The sequence below is a fragment of the Agelaius tricolor genome, unplaced genomic scaffold, assembly GCF_023055355.1.
Source record: "Agelaius tricolor isolate 1412-34295 unplaced genomic scaffold, bAgeTri1.0.p SCAF_5, whole genome shotgun sequence".
NCBI classification, from domain to species: domain Eukaryota; kingdom Metazoa; phylum Chordata; class Aves; order Passeriformes; family Icteridae; genus Agelaius; species Agelaius tricolor.
In genome coordinates, this window is record NW_027269265.1 from 53,080,198 (window position 1) to 53,086,648 (window position 6,451).

Genomic DNA, 6,451 nt, shown 5'->3' on the forward strand with positions numbered 1-6,451 from the left:
GAGAAGGTTGCAGGCATATGGCAGTTTTGTTTCTGGGCACTGGTACATTGCAAACTGAAGCAAATAAGAGATGTGCTGAATTTGCAGTGTGTTTGAAGGGGCAGGAGGCCCATGGAGACCCAAGACCACTTTGTCTTGGCAGGGGAAGTCTCACTGTGGCAATATTGTCCCATTTTTCCTGGTGCCGTGTGCTGGGAGTGCAGCCACATTCGCTCTGAAGCCGCCCATATGTTCACACCATTTCCAAGCGTGACTGACAGTGAGCCAGTTCCCTCCAAGCATCCTGAGATATCCCAGACTAATTCATCCTTTGTACATAAATATTCTTCCTGCGACATTTGGGACATAAATTCTCAGCCTGGGGAAGGCCAGAGAAGGCACTGGGGTATGTGACACACCTTGACTAACTGCCTGTTACAATACCTTCACAGCCTAAACAAGATCCCAGTGGCACCAGTGCTAGCGTGTCAGTGTCATCCAGAGATGGCCCAGTTGACATTTTGCCGAGGAAATTGGCCAAAACGGCTCATTTCAGGAGGATCAGAGCCTTGGGGGGGATGAAAACCAGCTCTTTTGGCTCAAGAGCAGATATATGAGCAGAGTGGAAAGCTTACACTTCTCATATTTGTTGAAATGTTTCTGCTTTTTTTTTTTTTTTTGGTTAGTAACTGCACTTCAGAAATGCTCCAAGTATTTCATCTGTTGCTTCCAGAAAAAGGCATCTTTAAATGTTTGTTCCAAACCTTTCTTATCAAAGGTTTCAATAACAACAGGGCAAAGGAAGAGTGTTTTTAATCAATTCCTTCTGAAAGTACTGAAGGGAACAAAATATTCCAGGGAGAAAGGAAATGGAACTTTTCCTTTTTACAAACCCAGCTCTGAACCCTAATTGTATTGTAGCCCACCCTAATCCCATGTGTTTGGACTGCACAGTGTCTCTAGATCTGGGCAAGCCCTCAGCCTTTTCTGTAGAGATCAAGTCAGAAGGGCCAACAAAATATCCACATTCCCAAAGGAGAATCACCTGGCTCAGGATCTCACTCAGGGACCCAAAATGGTTGCCCAGAGAAAGGTATCACCCTCTTGAATTATGATTTCCATCCTGTTGGAGCAGGGATTATTTGCATTTTCAGAAGTTTTCTGCCACTTGAGTGAAGCTCTCAGCAGCCAGGCACAGCCCAGCAAGTCTGCAAGTGCTTCAAGTGATGCCCAAGATTTTTAGCTTTTTATATTTTTAATATATTTGTAGCTTTGTAGATTGCTAAAGCATGGCTGTAGCTTCTAGTAGTTTTCCTCACTTTCTTCCCTACATTTAGGAACAATAGGCTAACTTTATAAACCTAAATATCGTGTAGTCTTATTTCAAGAAGAGAACAAACTACAAGGACGTTCTGTTTTCCAACCAGAATCTGGACCAGACAAAAGTGGGGCAAAAGAAAGCTCTGGACTGCTTCCAGTGGACACCCCAGGAATTATTACCTAATCAACTAACCTTTTAAGTGGACAGTATATGATAAGTATACTAATTGACTAACCTTATAAAAATTGTACAATTACTATACCATGTGTGATTTTTGCCATATAGTGTACTTGCAAGCTTTCAAGTAAAGGTTTGCTTTTATATTCACTCTAACATTGTTGGAAAGATCTCTTTTATTTTCCAGGCACCTCCACCCCTTCCCTTCACACAGGTACTAATTATTGTTGAACTAGTCCTTTAATATTTAATTGCCACCTCGACTCCCCTTTTCATCTCCTCCCTTCCCAGGCACCTCTGAGCCTCGTACAGGCTGGTCCTTCCTGTGTTGTGCTCCCAATCAGCTGCACACCTTGACCCTCTGCACAAGCAAAGCCAGTCTTCCTGCTGAGCCCAGTCAGAATCCATGCAGCATCCGTGTGAAGTGGCGCCGCTGGAGCCCAGGGAGATTCTTCAGTCCAGCTCAAACCCTGGAGCCAAGGTTGGTCTCTGGAGCTTGCTTTTGAGTTCTGCTGGCAAAGGGAAATGAGATGGTTTGTTAGGCTTTAATGGAGTTTGGCTGGGATGAGAGGCCCCGAATTTGCCACTTTTTTCTTCATGCATCAGACTCAAAGTGGGTCACTATAATTCATGTAGCCCCAAAGCAGCCATAGATAGAATAATTGTGAGATTTGGAGTTCACAAAGGGCATGTGACCACGTCAAGAGCAAGCTGGCTCCTGGCTGCTCATTTGCAGCTTGTGAGCCTAGGCCACTGGGCTGTCCGTGTCCTCCTGGATCTGGGCTGAAGCCATGGGCTGGAATGGGCAGCCTCCCTGGGCCCTTGCTGATGACAGGGCAAACAAGTTGCTGTCTGCAGCATTCCATGCTGTCCCCAAGGACTACATTTCCATAAAAGATGAAAAAACCTGCCTGACTGGCTGTCCTGGCCACTTTCCACATCCTCACACCCTCCCAAGGCTGGGTCCTGTGTCCTACATCTGAAGGCTGGGTTGTGAACAAGGTCAGCAAACCTGTATTTGTCCCTGCTAAGTGTGTCTGCCAGTGAGAAAAACTAAGTGGACAGATTAATTTTTCATTTGCTCAGCCTATGACCACTTCAGAGGTCTTATACTGGAATGACAAGTTTTCAGGAACAGAAAATATTGGGAGAGCTGACAAGATCATGGGTTTTTCACGGTGGCATTAAACACAGGTATGCACAGAACTCACCCACAGGACTTGAGGCAGGACCCTGCAGGCTGCAATGATGCACAGGGAAGGGGAAAAGAGGGGATGTCTTGTTCCAAATGGGAAGAGGGCTGCTCTGCACATCCTGAGATGTTTCTGTGCTGTGCCGTGATTGGTATGCCTGTGGAAGTACCAACAGGCAGCTATGATCCTTACTGCTTTTAATCAGGACCAAGCTGCCATTACATCCTTTAACTGTCTTTGGTAGTTTTAATTTTGATTCATTTCAAAACAAATGTCTCAGCAGCTCTTTGATCCCCATGAGTCTCTCCAGCTAAAGCCCATTTAAGGTTCCTGCCTTCTTCCCAGTCTAGGAAATATGCTGACCTTTCTCCTGGCTGGAGGAAACACCTCAACCCCTTTTTAATCCTGCAGTGCAGCTGCTTGAAGGACCAGAGCTGGGGGAGGCAAGGGAGGCAAGAGGAATTGCCTTATTGTGTGTTTGGTAGGAAGTATGCCTCCAGGCCTCCCGGAACTCTTCTTTGATACACCGTGTTCCCATCCCTCCCTCTGTCCAAGGCCTGGAGAAGGATTGCTAGTTCAGCTCAGGAGCCTCGGGCAGCACATCGCTGCACACAGCCGTGCCTTGAGACTCGGCCCTGTGCCTTATCTGCAGTCCTGACACATAATACAGAAACAGCCTCCCACAGCATCCAGACTTCAGCTCCTTCAGTGGGCTTTTGGCAGCTGCCTCCCAGATCCTCCCAGCAGTTCCCGAGTGCCATCTGTTGACTCGATAGCGGTCATGCAAAAAATGGAGAGGAGCCAGGATAAGGCTGGGTGAAGTGCACTTGGGAAAAGTGGCAGCATGGGACTGAGTGGCTCTGGAGGAGTTTCACAGAGAGCAAAAGGAAAAGGAGAGAGGATTTCAAGCTAAAGTAGTTCCTGCTGGTGGAAGGGCTGATGAAGGGATGCCAGGAATACTTCTCAGGGCAGGCAAGTTTGCATTTTTTGGAGAATCAGATTCTTTCCTTCAGTCTTTGTGTAAGGCAGAGAGACAGAGTCTTACCGATAAAATGTGGGGCAAAACTTTGTGCCAGATGCTGAGTGCTGTCCTGGAGCAGGGAGATGGCAGACTCCTGCCAGGGATGGTTCTTTGTGCCAAAACTGAAAGGCCTTGCAGCACACAATAAGAGAAAGGGACTATTTCACTGTCACAAGCACAAAATGGAGAGGTCATTGCCCTGCTTTCCTTCCTTGGCCCCAGAAAAATCTCCAGCAAACTTGGGCCCAAGTGGAGAGTGAGGGCTCCAAGGAGGCAGCTGGAGGCTGTGCTTAAGGACAGTCAGCTGAGCCCCTGTGCAACACAGCCACAGCAGGGCAATGCAGAAAAGACCCCTTTATATCCTTTTGATTCCTCCAGCTTCCAGGCTTTCCTGAAGGAAGCTGCTGTCCACCCCAGCGACTTCTTCAGGGGCAGCCTAAGATTAGCAAGAGCTGACAGATCCATGAAGCAGAAACCACAGAGCCAACCTGGGTACACTTCATGTGCCCACTGTGCTGAGCAGTTTCAGAGATGGCACCAGCCAGAGCACAAGAGAGCCCAGAATTAGACCATCCCAGCAGGTCTTCTGGGACTTGAAAGAATAAAGAGATTAACTCTAGGTGTGGTGTACAAATTGCTGAGTGAGCAATGAGGCTGGTTTCTCCAGATGTCCTTCCTGTTGCACATGGATGCAGGATACACTTGCTGTCTGAAGGACTCTGTCAAGCTGCTGCATGGGGGAAGCACTGCCACCAACGGCTGGAGAGAGCCGGATTGGTGTCCTGCAGCCACCCAGGTGGGAGTGTTGGTGTGAACAGGATTCAGTGTGTCCTGAAGTCCTGCAGGGCTCCCAAAATGTCATGCATCCAGCACACCCCGCTCACTAGAGCAGGAGAATAGGAACCTTCTCTGGTTCCTCTCCTTCCCAAAAGCAAACCTCTGGGTATTGGAATCCCTGGTGCCTGGATGATGGTCCAGAAGGATTGGCCATAGCTTGATGTAGGCACAGACCTCATTGGAAGGCAGTGCCAGTTTTGGGATTGACACTGCACTTTAGAGAAAATCAGGGGTTTTGACAGCTTTTTACTGGGGACAGCTGTGGTGTTACTGCAGCCCTTTCTGACCACAGTGCTGGGAATAATTAAATGTACATGCATATTCATAATCCCATAAATCTTGGCACATTCATAGGATTCTGTTTTCTCCTCTGACTGTCCCAAGGGCACCGGCAGGTCCCCAAACCAGCCTGTTTTGCCTCACTGCTGCAGCTGTAGAAGCTGCTTCCTTGACTGGGCCCTTTTGCCCGTGGGTTTCTGTGTCTGCAGTGTTTACTGAGGATTCCCATTGATCTTGGATGATGATGCAGAAGTAGGTGCCTGTCATTTATACCACTCAGACATGGTAAAGGACAGCTGAGACATGCCAGCTCTTTGTATTGAGGTCAGGAGCAGCTGAGACTGCCCTGGAGGGAAATGCAGCTCTCCAGCGACATCAGCAAAGGCAAAGGTATTTTAGGGATCTTCACCCCTGGTTCATGGCACTGCTCATTGCTGGAAGAGCTTTGTCACACGGCCAGGAATGGCAGGAACATAGGATGCCATGGCTGTGAGGTCTGGGGAAGTCTGGAGAAACTCCTTGTGAGCCGTTGGCTTAAGCCTTGATAATTTGAGCATGACATGGGCAGCACAACAGACCCAGCTGCATGTGGTGTTCACCCAGCACTGCACACAGAACCTGGCCTTGAAGATTGGGGTAATGGTTTCTGTTTTAACCTGAACCTCAGCATCAACATAACCTGCAGTGTCCTTGAGGCAAGAGACATGACCACCTCACAAAGAGGATAATGCACAGGATAATGCACTGGGGTCCCTCACCCCAAAAGGCCACACAAGGACTTGCACTTCCTTCAGGGTGGCCTTTCAGCGGCTGTCACTTTGTTTTCTTCCCTTTCCTGGCTGCCAGCAGGCACAGGGAGCAAATAAACCATACTGCACTGCAGGAGGGGTGCTGGGGGGACACATTTTTGGTGCTGGGGTTCACATCCCTGGCCAGGGCAAGTTGTGATGGCTGGTCAGGACAAGGTGCCTCCCAGGAGGCAGATAACAAACAGAAACACAGGCAGTGCTGGATGGTGCCTATGCTGATGAGGGCTTCAGTGTTTCCATGAACACTGACTCCCTGACTCAACCCAGTCCTGGGTGACCTTGTCCCTGTGGCCTCCAGCCCAGCTAAAAATGGGCTATCACTCTGCCCTCAAAAGAGAGTGTGCCAGCTTGGAAAACCAAGGCAGTGCCGTCCCACAGTTCCCCTCCGTTCCCAGGTCAAGGTAAAGCTCCACATGACTCTGCATCTCCTGCACAGCTGTGTCCACTACAAACGTCTTGACGAGCACTTGGGCTCCAGCAAAGCTCTTTTTCCCGATTTTCTGCCCAAGGCTGAGTCTTCATTTCCTTCATCAAGCCTGAATCCAGAAACACTGCCTTGGAAATGGTTTCAATTTCCTTTCATCATTGAGTACCTACTAATTAATATAGGTCAGTCTGTCCCTCCAAGAGCTTTTACTAAGCTGTGCTTCCAGCTCCTCAGTGCCTTAGCTGTGATGTCCAAGTCATGTGCAAAGAAGGGACCAAATTCTGAGTTCTGCAAAGTCTTTGGCAGATTTCCCTTCAACTACTCCAGGTTTCAGGTCGGTTTTCTCGGATTTTGTGAGGAGTTGAACTGCTTAAAGGTTTAGAGTGGACAGTGGGCAGCAGTGGACCA